Genomic DNA, 16,762 nt, shown 5'->3' on the forward strand with positions numbered 1-16,762 from the left:
AATTTTTGATTTATTGTAGAGATGAGGTCTCGCCAAGTTGCGCAGGCGGGTCTCGAACCCGCGGGCTCAGGCAATCCACTCACCTCAGCCTCCCACAGGCGCGGGATTACAGGCTGAGCCACCAAGCCCGGCTAACATGGTTATTTTTATTAGTCCCACTTTTCAGTTGAGTGAACTGAGGCTTGGGAGATTGACTTACCACCTCAAGTCACACAGCTTATAAGCAGGGTGAAACTCAAGCAGTCCAGCTCTGGCACCCAATACCCAGCCTCTCAAACTATCTTCAAGGAAAAGAGTGCTTAAACATGGCCAAACCCATGTATGTGTATGTCCTTGTGGCATAAAGCCTCTCCCAAATTCCTGAGACAGTATAGGAAAAAAATCTAAAAATTAGAAACTGGCCAGGTGCAGTGGCTCACACCTGGAATTCCAGTGCTTTGGGAGGCTGAGCTGAGAGGATTGCCTGAGCCCACGGGTTCGAGACCAGTCTGGGCAACTCAACTTGGTGAGATCTCATCTCTACAATAAATCAAAAAAGTAGCTGGGCGTGGTGACACACGCCTGTAGTTCCAGCTACTTGGAAGGCTGAGGTGAAAGGATCGCCTGAGCCCAGCAGGTTGACGCTGGGGTGGCCGTAAGCATGCCACTGCACTCCAGCCTGGGTGACAGAGTGAGACTCTGACTCAAAAAAGAAAAACAAAATTAGGAGAAACAGCATGTTGGCTAAGGCAACCCCCCTCCCAAAAAAAAACCAAAGTGATGGTAGTTGCATGCCTGCCTGACAAGCAGCTGCTTAAGAAGAAGGATATCTGGAGATATCACTGGCATTCACTACAGTCCAGCAGGGCTTGGCATATCTTTTCCACCTCACGTTGCTGTGCCAGGCTGTGTGTCAGACAGGCCAGCTCCTGTACCCAAGACGGCCTGTGCACTCTTTGATGGGCTGCATCTGTTCATGCAGGCATGCCAGCAGGCAGTCCTTGGTGAGACAATCTGCACACAGTTCTAGACGCAGGGAAACCACGAAACGGACTGAGTAAATCCTTAAATGAAAAATGCCCAGAGCAGTCTGGTGGAAGCTACCTGTGACAATAGAATTCTTTTTGTAGCTTATTGTCCTACCATGTTTCTTACAAAAGATGGGCCTCGTTTACTGATTTTTTCCATTCACTCATTCCTTTATTCAAACATTCTTTCATGCGGTGCCAGGCACTGGACGGCAAAATAAAACAAGTGTCCCTGTCTTGGAAAAGTTTCACTGAGAGCTAATGAAATAAGGTTTAAACCATACTGTTTTAATTTTTCTAAGACGTTTGCAACAATGTATAAAGAAGTAGAAATAGCCTAAAATATCTAAAATATCTTCATAAAAGAAAGTGAATTTGGCTGGGTGCAGTGACTCACACCTGCAATCCCAGCACGGTGGGAAAACTACTTGAAGCCACGGGTTTGAGACCATCCGGGACAACATAGCGAGATCTCATCTCTACAAAAAAATCAAAATATAAACTGGGTATGGTGGTGCATGCCTGTAGCTCCAGCTATTCAAGAGGCTGAGGATCGCCTGAGCCCTGGAGGCCGAGGCTGTGGTGAGCCGTGATCATGCCAGTGCACTCCAGCCTGGGCAACAGAGTGAGACCCCAACTCAAAAAAAAAAAAAAGTGAATGCTACTTTTTCTGTTGTTAAAGAGTCTCTCTCAGATGGTCTCATCTCCTAAGAGTTCTTTGAAAAGACCTTAAGACAAATTAAGTTGGTAAAACAGCCCACAAGATTCACAAGCACCCACCACAGACTGACCCAGACTCCTTCTTACACCGTGGGCTCAGGGTTCTTTCTTTTCCAAGCTGTTACAGTACACAGTTAAGGCCTGAGGGTTTAACTTCTGCTGGAAGGACAGTTTTGTTTCTCACTCTGTACAAAAAAAAGAGAAGGATTTAAATATCACTAGAGGAAAAATAAAGTTAGAAAGCTGAGTAAAGGAAGAACGACATTTAAACATTTAATGATTACAAAGGAAGTGCATTTTCTGAATTAAAACTGTGTTTTTTTGTTTTGAGTTGGAGTCTCACTCTGTCACCCAGACTGGAGTGCAGTGGCATGCTTCTGTCCACCACAGCCTCCACCTGCTGAACTTCAGTGATCCTTCTGCCTCAGCCTTCCAAGTAGCTAGAACTACAGGCACGCGCTACCACACCAGCTAATTTTGGATTTATTGTAGAGATGAGGTCTCGCCAAGTTGCCCGGGCGGGTCTCAAACCAACGGACTCAGACAATCCACTCACCTCGACTTCCCAAAGTGCTGGGATTACAGGCTGAGCCACTGAACCCGGCCTAAAGCTGTGTTTTAATGTACATTTTCTTAGTTTCCTCTCACTAGAAAGCACACTTTCTTTTTTTTGCTCTCAAAGAGTCATACTGCCACACAATTTTGTAGTACTCAAACTTACTTTTAACTTCAAAAATAGCCCACATTCCACGTAAACATTTGTAGAAGAAAGTAACCCGTGGCATTCTCCATGTGGAGGGTATTCCTGGGCACATGCTATTCACTGCAAGTCCTGCCTTGAGAGACTGGCCAGGAAGACACAAAGGACACCAGCATTAAACAGGGACTGGCTCACAGCTGCAACAGAAGTGACTAACGTTAACCAAATAAGATCGGAAATTCACACCCAAAACTGAAGCTGATGTTGACTCTGCCACTCGACATCCCTAGTTGCAGGATGGGCCATTGGTCATTTTTCTTACAAAGACACCTGCAACATATCTGTATACTGCTCTCTGACGCACCACCGGCAGCATAATGATGGCCTGTATTCCGGAGAACGTGTGGTCACGTGCGGCATGGACGTGCGATTTCCGTGTAACCTTACAGCTACTGTTTGCAATTGACTGACAGAGTTTGAACTTAGGAGGGAAAGAATAGCACTGACACACCATCGTCATGACTGCCTATGTTTATAGTTGCGAAAATTCATTTTCTAAATCCGTTTTGGCATCAATTCAGGATATTGAACAAATGAAAAATATCCTTTACACGCTCATTTTAGAGTTTTTGGCTTTGTTTCTGAGGCGGAGTCTTACTCTGACACCCAGGCTGGAGGGCAGTGGCATGACCACAGCTCACCTCAGCCTCCACCTCTTGTGCTCAGTGATCCTTCCGCCCCAGCCTCCCAGTTAGCTGGGGCCAAAGTCGTGAGCCACCATGCTCGGCTAATTTTTTTGATTTTTTGTAGAAACGAGGTCTTACTGTGTTGCTCAGGCTGGTCTCAAACTCCTAGACTCAAGCAATCCTCCCGCCTCTTTGGCCTCCTAAGCTGCCACTCCCGGCCTCACCTAAAATCGATTTTTAAGTTTAAAGATATTGTTTGGCCATGTTAACTAGTTTACAAAGAAGTGGAAATAGGCCACAGGACAGTGTGAAGAACTCTTGAAAGATTAAGGGAATGGTGGTGGCTGTGTAGAAATGAACGGTGGGGTATAGTCGAGAAAAATAGTTCCCCAGCACCTGACAATGGATCTGCACTGGCACTCCTGATAGTGGTGTTTTTCTGTTAACACTGACTGTTGCAAGTAAGAATGTAACAAAGGAAGGGTATCATGGTAGAATCTTGGGGCTGGGTGCAGTGGCTCAAGCCTGTAATCCCAGGCAATTTGGGAGGCTGAAGTGGGAGGATCACTTGAGCCCAGGAGTTTGAGACCCACCTAGGCAACATAGCGAGATCTTGTCCCTACAAAAAGTCAAAAAGTTAGCTGGGCATGGTGGTTTCTGAGTAGCTGGGACTACAGGTGCACACCACTATGCCCAGCTAATTTTGTTTTTATTTTTCGTGGAGATGAAGTCTTGCTATGTTGTCCAGGCTGGTCTTGGACTCCCGGGCTCAAGCGATCCTCCAGTCCCGGCCTCCCAAATCGCCGGGATTATAAGCGAGAGCCACTTTGCTGGGCCGAGCTGAACAGTCTTATATGGTTTTGTATGTTTCCTCTTCACCCCACTGCCATGGTTTCTAGCACTATCTCTAAATATTTATTGCCACTGATTAGGTTATTAAGAAAAAAACCCTAATCCATTTATTTATTTGATAAATAATTATCTTTTAAGTGCCAGGCTTTGAGTACCCTGTGACAACCAAGAAGAGACACAGACTCTGCGTTCTTGCAGTTGACATTGCAGTTGTAGAAACAGGACTTAGAAAAAATCATGGCAGTGGCGGCAGGTATTATGCAAGGGGGTATTTACAATAAACAGTGGCTCTGACCTGGCGGGTCCTGGACTGGGGCTGACAAGATGCAGAACTCCAGGTTTTTCTGGCCCCTTTCATTCCTGGGATTCAGATCTCGGCTCTTTGTAAACACAAGACCTCCTGCTTGCTTAAGAGGATGGCTCATAAACACAGGTAGAAACTTGCCTGTGTTCCTCAGAAGATAACCCCTGGAGCAGGAACCATCCCCCTTCCTCGAGGACTCGTCTTGCACTTTCTAGTCTGACTCCAGCTCCATGGCACCCCCTTCGCCCACCACAGAGGGCGGGAGGTTTAGATCCTTCCCAATCTGGCCTCACCCTTTGAGCCTCATCCCCCGCCTGGTACCTGCCTCCGACATTCCAGCCATCGGGACTGCTCCTGCGTTTCTGCCAGTGCCCATCCTTGCTCATGGCAGTTCCTCTCTTTGTCTCCTTCTTCTTCTTCATCCATCCTTGCTGGACCCTGAGCTCCATGAGCAGTGCAGCTGTGTTGCCCAGCAGCTAGCACCGCCTGGCATACAGCAAGTGCTCAGTTTGTGCTTGAGTGTGTGAATGAATGAATGCATATGCAAATATTGTTGAATCACCGATTCCATCAGATCATTGTCTTTTGCCTAAGGGTGTGTACGATGTTGACTTTAGTACCAGTGACTTGCCTGCGTCCCCAAAGCACACCTTCAGTGATTATTCATCGTGTGTCTTTGTGAGAAACAAAAAAATGAATCTTAAGTAAGGGTTATTACGTTATTAAAGAAACCAGTAATGACATTTGAGAATAGTCTAAGTCTTAAAAACCAGTTTGCCAACAGCTGTCATGTGTCCATGAAGCAGAGGGGTCAGATTCTTTCTTTTTTTTTTTCTGAGTCAGAGTTTCACTCTGTCACCCAAGCTGGAGGGCAGTGGCACAATCATGGCCACCGCAGCCTCAACCTGCTTGGCTCAGGCGATCCTTCCACCTCAGCCTTCCAAGTAGCTGGAACTACAGGCATGCACCACCACACCTGGCTAATTGTAGAGACAAAGTCTCATCAAGTTGCCCAGGCTAGTCTTGAACCCGTGGGCTCAGGCAATCCTCTCACCTCCATCTCCCAAAGTGCTGGAATGACAGGCATGAGCCACCGTGCCTGACGAGGAGTCTGAATTTCAGTGGGATGCTTTGGTACCGCGGTAGACCCTTAGCCTGATTTCAGAAGCGGTGTCCGTGTGACCCGATTGGTTTTCCTGTGGTGACAAATCAATTGGAATTTGTGTGCTAGTGCTTTATGGTGGTCGTTATTTGGCTTGAAAAACTGGATTGATAGATTTTAAGCGGATTAAATGAGTAGTGTGATGTCACAGAGCCAGGGTGGCCCCTTGGAAATTGTGCATTTCTTGGCCTTGATAGCCTTGGCAGTAAAAGCCAGGTTCAGACCCCAAGCCCAGGATGGGAATGGACAGAATAAAGTAACAACTTCTTCCACCATGTGCAAGTATAGTGTATAATCATAGTTCCCGGTGCCATGGTGGACTCCATCCATAGCTCTCAACAGAGAGCAGCTCTGCACATGCCCACAGCCCCCATTCGCAACGTCTGAGACGTTTCTGGTTATCACAACATCATGGATGGTTCTGTGTTCCATCTGGGGTGCTTCTGTGTCTGATGGGGAGAGAGCAGGGATTTCATGAAACATCTACAACGCACAGGACAGCACCCCACAACATAGAATTGTCATACCCCAAATGTCAACAGGGCTGAAATTCAGAAACTGTGTATTAAATAGTATTTACATTCCCATTAAAGCTCATGTGATGAGGTTATTTTTGGTTTTGTTTTTGGAGTCCGGGTCTCACTCTGTTGCCCAGGCGGAGGGCAGTGGCACAATCACAGCTCACTACAACCTCCACCCCCTGGACTCAGGTGATCCTTCTGCGTCTGCCTCCTGAGGAGTTTGGACTACAGGTGCGCACCACCACACCTGGCTAATTTTTATATTTTTTTTGTAGACGTGGTCTCGCTCTGTTGCCCAGGCTGGTCTTCGAACTCCTGGGCTCAAGCGATCCTCCCACCTCGACCTCCCAAGTGCTGTGATTACAGGCGTGAGCCACCATGCCCGGCTGATTGTGGAATTTTTATGCAGTTAGATAATATATGTGAAGGAATTGTATTAACTGAAAAACACAATAAATTCAAGCTACTATTATAGGATATAAGCCCCTCTGGCTTCTCCTTCCTGCTCCCCTTTTCTGGTATCTGTCTGCCAATCAGTCTCTCTTCCTTGTCAGAGCCCTCAAAGGTCAAAGGAGCAAAGATAAGGAGCGAACCTGGGTCTTTCCTCCTGATTCTTCAGAGTTTGGGGAAACATTGGCCCATGCAGCATACGTGTGCTGAATTTGCAGGTTTGGTTATTTTTTTCAGCGTTACCCTACAACCTGTTGAAAAGTCTAGCTTGAGTACTGCTTATCTAAAAAGAGCACGAGATAGGCCAGGCTCGGTGGCTCAGTCTGGAATCCCAGCACTTTGGGAGGCCGAGGTGAGTGGATTGCCTGAGCCCGCGGGTTCGAGACCAGCCCGGGCAACTTGACGAGACTTCATCTCTACAGTTAAAAAAGAAAAATCAGCCAGGCATGGTAGCGCGCACCTAGAGTTCTGGCTATTCAGAAGGCTGAGGCGGAAGGATCACCAGAGCCCAGCAGGTCGACACGGCGGTGGCCGTGAGCATGCGTGCCACTGCACTCCAGCCTGGGTGACAAAGACTCCAACTCAAAAAAAAAAAGAGCACGAGAGCAGATTTCTAACGGTACCTGCGTGCTGCCAAGCACGTGCAGAAAATCCCCCTCTCCGCCCCTTTGGGGCCTGTGGCTTCACCTCTTCGTGGTCTAAAGTCGGTGTCCCTGAGAACCCACAGCAAAATGCCACCGTCTCGGGGATGTGTGCTAGAAACGCCTGGGAACGCTGAGCCTCTTGGCTTTGCATTTGTTCAGCAGATGCAGTTGTTCATCGAATGATGTGCTCTGTCAGGCATCAATACAGTCATGCCCCTGGTGATGGAGGGGACAAACACTGCCTCAGCATAGCCTGGGTGGCAGAAGCCCTGGCCTGGGATGTCATCCTTCCACTGTCTCCATCCTCTCAGGATTTTACCCAACGAAAGGAGAGTCATGGAAAGATTTTTAATATGTCCCAAGGGCCATGCCTTTAAATAGCATAAGGTCACCATTGAGATACAAAAAAAAAAAAAAAGAGCCTGGCTGGGTGCAGTGGCTCACACTTGTAACCCCACTTTGGAAAACCAAGGTAGGAGGATCACTTGAGCCAGGAGTTTGAGACCAGCCTGGGCAACATAGCGAGACCTCATCTCTAAAAAATAAAAATTAAAAAATTAGCCGGGCACAGTAACACATGTCTAGAATCCCAGCTACTTGGGAGGCTGAGGTGGGAGGATCACTTGCGCCTAGGAGCTCGAGGCCATGCCACTGCTCTCCAGCCTGGGCAACGGTTTAAGACCTTGACTGTTTGGCCCTGGGGGCAGTTCTGTGTTTGGCTTTATCTGAGTGGAACTCCTGCACTTTCCAACCATGAGGTAAGAGAACCGGCACCGGGTCCACCTGCTAGTGGGAGTGGTCCTTCCAATGTTTACTCTACTGGGTGGTGGCAACTTGGAACAAGGCAGTAAGATAAAAGGCTCAGGGCAAGGCCAAATCTTAGAAACTTTTTGCAGAAGTCTGTCTTCGTTTTTTTGGTTTTGTTTTTTGGGGGCTTTTTGGCATCTTTTAATCCTCTGATTTCCACCCCCAGCTTGAGGCAATATCTTCCTTTACGAAATAATGTTTCTGTAAAGCACAAGCTTATTCTCAAGTTTTGTGGCAAACGCCTTCCTAAACTTGAATTATCACCTTTAAGTGTCATTCTTTAAAGTAATAACAGTTGGCTAGGCACGGTGGCTCACTCCTGTAATCCCAACACTTGATAGGCAGAGGTGAGAGGATTGCCTGAGCCCAGTGGTTCGAGACCAGCCTGGGCAACTTGGCAAGACCTCATCTCTACAATAAATAAATAAATAGCTGGGTGTGGTGGCATGCATCTGTGTCTCCAGCTACTTGGAAGGCTGAGGCAGAAGGATTGCCTGAGCCTAGGAGGTCCAGGCTGTGGTGGTCAGGAGCATGCCACTGTACTTCAGCTGGGCGACAGAGTGAGACTCCAACCCTTTCCCCCAAAAAGTAATGAGAATTGCTAAATTTTTTTAATGCATTGTGTAGGAGACATTGCCTGATGTCATTTAATCCTGGAACTAGTCCTGACATGGGTGCGATTTCCAGAACCATCTTAGAGATACGGAAATGGAACTGAGGCATTCTGCCTTAGGAGACAGCGAGTGTCCCAGTCACGGTCTGAACTCTTATTTCTTAGACTGCAAAGTCTTTGCTCTTCACCAGGCTGGTGGGATCACCTCTGTGCATTGCATGTGACAGGTGATGCTTCAGAAGTGACTACTGAGACACAATTTAAGGCATAAATAAGGACTGTCAAAATAGAAATGTAGCCACAGAGACAGAATGACCTCCTGGATAAACACATTCTGAAACCTTCCGCTGAATTAAATTCTAGCGAGTGGTTGGAAGACACTTGCCCCACTGAATATGTCTTCAAATTGTAATTTGTCAGTTGCTAGGCAAATAGAACTCCCCAGAATTCCAGATCGCATACTTATCTCTCAGTCACACACACACACACACACACACACACACACACACACACACACACACACACACACACACACACTCCAAGTGCTGGGAACCAAAGTTCACTGGTAGTCTGGATAATTCTAGAGTAAACTGACACCTGGTTTTGATCCTAGGTAAAGACTGGTATGTAAACACTGGAAATATTTCCCAGTAGGGTGCTGGTACACCTTGCCCTCCAAAATGTCTCAGCTCAGGCGGGGCACGGAGGTGACTCACGCCTGTAATGCCAGCACTTTGGGAGACTGAGGAAGGAGGACTGCTTGAGTTCAGGAGTTCAAGATCAGCCTGGGTAACAGAGTAAGACCTTGCGTCTACAAAAATAAAAAATAAATAAAAAGTTAGCTGAGCATGGTGGGGTGCACCTCTAGTTCCAGCTACTAGGGAGGCTGAGGTTGGAGGATTGCCTGAGCCCAGGAGGTTAAGGCTGCAGTGAGCCATGATTGTGGCACTGTACTCTAACCTGGGCAATAGAGTGAGACCCCAAATCAAAAAAAAAAAAAAGAAAGAAAGAAAGAAAAAGAATAAAAATAATGCCCCAGTTCAAAGTTAAAGTTAAATTCTAATGCAAGATACTCTGAACCAATGCCAAAAAGAAAATCCAAATCTTTGAAGATTTTTGCTCTCGAGTTTGTGCTGAAATTTCATTTTAACCCAATAAGGTCATACTCTCCCTAAAACAAAACAGAAATTCTGGTTAGTAGTTCAAAATACTAATAGCTTGATTTGAAAGTTTTTTGGTTTTTTTTTTCTGAGTTAGAGTCTCTGTCACCTAGGCTGGAGCACAGTGCCACACTCACGGCCACTGTAGCCTCTACCTGCTGGGCTCAGGCAATCCCTCCACCTCAGCCTTCCAAGTAGCTGGAACCATAGGTGTGTGCCATCACACCCAGCTAATTTTTTTGTTTTTGTTGTCAGTGTAGAGATAAAGTCTCTTGCCAAGTTGTCCAGGCCGGTCTCAAATCCGTGGGCTCAGGCAATCTTCTTGTCTCCACCTCCCAAATACTGGGATTACAGGCGTGAGCCACTGCACCTGACTGAAAGTTTTTTGTTTTTTTGTTGTTTTTTTAGTTTTAAAACAAAGTTTATTTGGAAAGTAAGTTAGAGAGAGAGAAGATTCACCTCCCCAAGGTAAGGGTGGGGACCGATGCTAAGAAAATATGGCAGCCACAGCACAAAGAGCCATGTGGAGACACCTAACAAAGCAGTGACCTGAAAGTATTTTTTAATGCTTGTTTTATATGCCAAACTGTAAGTGATTTGCTTCCAATATATTGCTATGTGTGCTTAATGCCAGCAGCCTCCAGTGAAGACCTGTGTGTTTTTAATGTGTGCGAGGATAGCTGTGTTGGAGGGTCCCACCTCAGGAGATTTGGTGTCCACGCAGACAGGTGGGCCTTTGGTTGCCAGTGTGGCAAGTCGCTTCAGGTTCTTTCTGGAAGCATCTGTTCAAGGTGCCAAGAATTGGGTGAGAAACAGGCTGACATTTGGATGCCTCAGCCACATGACCAGTGGAGAAGCGCACTGCCAGGCGGCTTACCCTCTGCCAGTCTCCCCTGAAGCCCACAGGAGAGGCTTCGCCAACCGGCTGGCTTCAAGTTGGCTGAGGTCACCGCTTGCCTGTTTCCTGTAAACACAGAATCTTCCATAGGAGTAGGTTCAATGTTTCTTGTTTTTTTTTTCCCCCCAAAGTTCAGAGTTCTTATGCTAACATTCCTCGATCACTTAGTTCTAAGTTCGCACTGGGAACTTTCCACGTGTCATTTCATTGAATCCTCATCCCAGCCTATGATGAGACTCCTTGAGGGGCAGCTGTGGCATCAGCTCTAAGCCAGACCATGGGGATTCACAGACCAGAGAATCTGCTTCACCCCTCTGTGCCTCAGTTTCCTTATCTGTAAGGCAGAGATCCTAATACTATCCGTATGGACTTTGTGGGGACTGGAGTGAATTAATGCACATGACAGGCACAGCAACACTCTGCCTGGCACATAATAGACATCGACTAAATATTAAATTGCCATTTTAGAGATGAGAATACTGAGGCTTCCAGAGGTTAAATGGCTTTTTCCAAGGTTAGTAAGCAAGTAATCGCAGGAGCCAAGCTTTGGACCAGGGCTTTCTGACTCCAGAGACTGTGCCTTGAGCTAACAGGCAGTGAAGCCTAAATCAGACTGCCTGCTCCATTTTGGAACTGTCACATGTCACACAGATGATATTGGAGACTTCTGTGCCATTTATCTAGATGTTTTGTGTCATTCACAGACGAGGTCCAACTTTTTTTTTTTTTCACTTTATTGTATTATAGAGATGCAGGGTCCATGTCAGGGTTAGGTGCATAAGTAATCTACATGCAGATGAACTTTGGTCCTCCAACTAACCCTCATTTCTCCTCGCTGGCAGGTATCCTTTGTGTTGCCACGCGTCCCCTCCATCTCCCCCTACAGTGTCCTGCGACTGCAGATCCCGCCCTTGTGTAATTGTGATTAATGTTCAGATCCCACTTAGGAACGGAACGTGTGGCATTCAGGTCTCTGTTTCTGTGATAGATCGCTTAGTATGATGGTCTCCTGCTCCATTCAGTTTGCTGCAGTGTTCATGATTTTGACCTTCTTTACAGCTGCGTAATACTCCGTCATGTATATGTATAAGGCTCGACTTTTGAAGTCTACTTATTAGTTGTGTGTTCACACTTGTACCCTGAGCGAGAACCTCATGATCCAACATCCAGCATTTCACGCTGTTTCTCAGACACGCCCCCACCTTGCTCCCCCATGCTTATTTTATGTTTTGTTGTTTTATAATAGCCATCTTGATGAGTGTGAGGTAGTATCTTATTGTGGTTCTTACTTGTTTTTATGCAAGATTTGCCATGCAAAAGACACAGTAATTTGGATATTCCATCAATCAATGCCTGGAACAAATTAGATATATGCATGTATTTAGGCATTTATTCCTCTCCTCGCTCCAGAATTATGTGAGATGGCTTCTTAAGAACATACAAGCTATAAGATGAATAATATAATAATATATGTAGCTCAATTCGTGACATTGGGAATATAGAAGAAAACTGATCATAAAAAAAGAAACTACAGCTGGAATCAGATGAACATGAAAGAATGCTGCGATGTCCTACAAAGACGAAAACTGGAGTGAAAAAGTCAATGCTGAACTTCTTAGTGGCCAAAGCAAAAAGGGAAACAAGGCCACTCACATGGTTTGTTCATTTCAGATGACGAAATGTTCTTGGCTCATTGATGTAAGAAATAAGCTCAAACTATTTTGAAATGTTTAAGGAGACAATGATGTTACTGACACCAGCAGATTTCAGACTAAAAGCACATGGAGATTTTGATTAAATTATTGGTGCTGGGACTAGAAAGTCCTTCACAGCCTGACCCTATAAGATTCATTTTGTGTAAAACAGTAGTAGTTTCAGAGTACAGTTAGGAAAACAAAAAGTCACTCTGCCCACCTTAGCAAGGCAGTAAGTTCTGTTCCTTTGGACTTAAGTCAGCTAATGTTTTATGTAGCATGACAGGTAAAACCTTGAATTGCCTCGTGCTTATATATTTGCCTGGCACTATACAGGTCACAGATTATAGATATGCATGTGTTTGTACAAATAGTCTTTTTTTGTTTTGAGTTGGAGTCTCACTCTGTTGCCCCATCTGGAGTACAGTGACACCATCAAGCTCACTGCAGCTTCAAGATCCTGGACTCAAGGGTCCTTCTGCCTCAGCCTCCCAAGTAGCTGGGACTATAGGCACACACTGCCACATCCAGATACTTTTTTGTAAAGAGACCAGATCTTGCTATGTTGCCCAGGCTGGTCTCGAACTCCTGGCCTCAAACAATCCTCCTGCCCTGGCCTCCCAAAGTGCTGGGATTACAGGCGTGAGCCACCGAGTCTGGCACAAATAATCTTTTAAAAAATATTTCCATATCTTTCATTTGGAAGGAGGGAAAGATCTTCATGTTCAAATCTGATACTGAAGTTTCTTTTTTAACTTGAAACTACAGAAACTAACGTGTCTTTTTTTTTTTTTTTTTTGAGTCAGAGTCTCACTCTGTTACCCAGGCTGAACTGCAGTGGCACACTCACGACTTGACCTGCTGGGCTCAGGCAATCCTTCCACTTCAGTCTTCCAAGTAGCTGGAATTACAGGCATGCGCCACCAAACCCGGCTAATTTTTTTATTTTATTGTAGAGATGTGGTCTCACCAAATTGCCCAGGCTGATCTTGAACTTGTGGGCTCAGGCCATCCTCTCACCTCAGCCAGGAATTATAGGTGTGAGCCACCATGCCTGGCCTATGTGTCATTTTCAAAGTGGACTAGAAAAAAATTTTACATTAATGTCTGTCAAACCAGCTTCAAGCAAAGAAAACAGAAAATAAGGAGCCAATCCAACAGATGTTTTTAAAGAACTGAGAATGTTTATCTTAAAAATTGCTCTAAGATGGAAAGAATTGGCCTCACGTGTTACTCAGAAGTTTGGGTGAGAGGTAATTACGGCAGTTGTTAAGTTTACCATGTCCCAGGCACTTGCTCTTCTAAACCTAAGGCGCTTAATACTGTCATCATTCCCATTTTACTGGTAGGGAAACTGAGGCAGAGAGTACATAAGCGCCCTAGCTCCAGGTCATACAACGGCCATGCACTCAGGTTCTGGGTCACATACCACTTGTGGACCTGGGCGCCTTTCATGTCACAGCCCGTGACCCAGAGAAGGGCACTGTTCTGACTGGCAAATGTCTTAGATTTCTTTTGTGTCATGACAGTTTTGGTTTTTCTCTATTATTATGATTTTTTTTTTTTTTTTGAATCAGAGTCTCAGTCTATCTCCTAGGCGGGAGTGTAGAGGCATGCTCATGGCCACCACAGCCTCAACCTGCTGGGTCCAGGTGATCCTTTCACCTCAGCCTTCCAAGTAGCTGGAACCACAGACATACACCACCACACTCAGCTAATTTTTTGATTTACTGTAAAGACGAGGCCTTACCAAGTTGTCCAGACTGGTCTTGAACCTCTGGGCTCACGCAATCCTTTCACCTCTGCCTCTTAAAGTGCTGGGATTATAAGTGTGAGCCACCACACCAGGCTAGGAATGACAGTTTAATGCACATTTTCCAAACATGAAATTAGAGACTTTAAATGTTGACATGGACATATCAGTGGATATAAAACATGAAATGTTCTTTAGGTAATCACCTGAACTTATGGCCGACCCTCAGATGAGTCGAAGTCTCACTTTGTCACTCAGGCTGGAGTACAGAGGCACGCTCGTGGCTACTGCAGCCTTGAACTGCTGGGCTCAGGCCATCCTTCCCCCTCAGCCTTCCAAGTTGCCGCAAATATAGGCGTGCACCAGCACACCCGGCTAATTTTTTATTTATTGTAGAGACAAGGTCTCGCCAAGTTGCCCAGACTGGTCTTGAACCCCTGGGCTCAGGCAATCCTCTCACCTCTGCCTCCCAAAGTGCTGGGATGACAGGCGTGAGCCACCGCGCCTGGCTTGTTTTTTTCTTTAGATGATCAAAAATGCACCTTTATTATCCTTGAAATGTCCCTTCAGATTCTTGTACACAATTCCTAGTGCCAAATTTTTAAAAATGAATGCTGTCCCAGATTCTAATGAGCTTAGAAAGCCGTATGCAGCCATTAAAAATGTTTCTACAAAAAGTTTGAAGAACATGGAGGGATGTTCATAAAATAAAGTGACGTGATGTAAATTAGGAAGAAGCTAGCTGGGCACAGTGGCTCATGTCTGTATTCCCAGCAGTTTGAGAGGCTGAGATGGGAGGATTGCTTGGGCCCAAGAATTTGAGACCAGCCTGGGCAATACAGCGAGACCCTGTCTTAAAAAAAAAGAATGAAAACCAAAAAAAGGGGGAGAACCCAGCCCCCTCTCCTCCTCCCCAAAAAAAACTGGGAGAAAAAAAATGGGAAATGTATTTATTTATTTTAAAGTAAAGACAAGGTCTCACTATGTTAGCCAGCCTGGTCTCAAACTCCTATGTTAGCCAGCCTGGTCTCAAACTCCTGGGCTCAAGCGGTCCTTCTGCCTCGGCCTCCCAAAGTTTTGAGATTACCGGCATGAGCCATGGCACCCATCTGGGAAAATTTAAACTGTGGCTATCATTAGTAGAAGTAGGAGTGATTTCTTATTCCCTTTTCTAAGTTTTCTCTAACATTTAGTTGAGTACTTTTAGAGTTCAAAAAATGAAACAGACTTCATTTTTTAAAAGGCCAAACCAGCGGGGCGCAGCGGCTCACGGCTGTAATACCAGCACTTAGGGAGGCTGAGGTGAGAGGATTGCCTGAGCCCACAGGTTTGAGACCAGCCCGAGCAACTTGGCAGGACCTCGTCTCTACAATAAATTAAAAAAAAAAAATTAGTCGGGTGTGGTGGCATGCACCTGTAGTTCCAACTACTTGGAAGGCGGAGGTGGAAGGATTGCCTGAGCCCAGCAGGTTGAGGCTGTGGTGGCTGTGAGCGTGCCACTGCACTCCAGCCTGGGCGACAGAGTGAGACTCCTACTCAAAAAAAAAAAAGCCTTTCCTTACTAAAGTACAATCCATAGCTCTTCACAGTCATCTTCTCATATAATTTAGAATCATCTCCACAGAGCCCTGGCTGTGGAGTGAAGGTGGTGCATTCCGGCTTGCACTGCCCTATGTGGCTGTTTCAAGTTCATTATGATTAAATAACATTTAAAATCCAGCCCCTTAGGGACACGAGCGTTATTTCAAGTGTTTGGTAGTCATCACAGCATGCATTTTCCAGTGTCCCAGAACATTCTAGTATGCGGCACTGGTTTAGGAGGAAGAACATGGAATATAGGGCCAGATGGCTTGGAGTCTGATCCTCCCACGAGGTGGCACTTGCAGTGAAATGGGGCGATTCACCCAACTTCCCTGAGCCCACTTCTCCACGGGCCCACTGGGACTGGTGCTAATACCAGTTACCATGTGCTGAGCTTAAGAAGAGTACATGAGAATGTCGGGGACTATTCTCTGACAACTGCAATGTGATCAGCCAGGTAGAGTGGCCCCAGCTTGAGGCCAGTCAGCTCTTTGGGGACTGATTCCAAAGCCATCAATGCCCAGGACCAGGTATCCTGCCTGAACACCACCATGAAAGCCAGAGCCAAGTCCACAGCACGTGGATGTTCTATTTCCTCCCTGTAAAACACTTCCGTGCACTGCTCTGTCATCTGTTACCACCTCCTCAACCCATTCTTTAATGAAGCCGTCACTGTAAATATTGTGTCCATTCCCACGGTGGAAAGCATGCCCTTAAAAGGGAAGGCAAGTGCGAGGGTTGTGTTCATCAAAAACATAAGGGGCAGTTGTGAAAACGCCACCAAAGGAGGCCGGTTGGAGTTCACCGTGTAGGGTTTTAGCAAAAGCTCCTGCCATGTGCCGCAAGCAGGTGACAGTAGGTTCTCAAAGCCTCTGGGCTGATAGATGCCTCTGAAGTGGAAGGACTTGCTCATTCTGGTAGTTTTTTCTGAGTCACTTCTGATTTTCCCTGCAGCACAACTTGGCTATTTTAGATTATTTTAGGGCTGCTTGCTTTCCAGAAGCCTCCGTCCTGTGGTTCATTTAACCACACCTGGGCTGTAAAACGCATGCGTCTTGCAAACCTTAAAAAAAGTGGGGGGAAGTGGACCTTGAACAACTATGAGAAAGCGATTGGCAGGAGTGGGAAACTGTCAGGGGAGGGGGGGGGGATTGGCAGTTGAGGGAAACTGCCAGGGGAGGGAGGGGCACACCTCATCAACAAGGGTACA

This window comes from Carlito syrichta, unplaced genomic scaffold (assembly GCF_000164805.1).
Source record: "Carlito syrichta isolate Samal-C Ts95f unplaced genomic scaffold, Tarsius_syrichta-2.0.1 Scaffold301888, whole genome shotgun sequence".
Taxonomy (NCBI): Eukaryota; Metazoa; Chordata; class Mammalia; order Primates; family Tarsiidae; genus Carlito; species Carlito syrichta.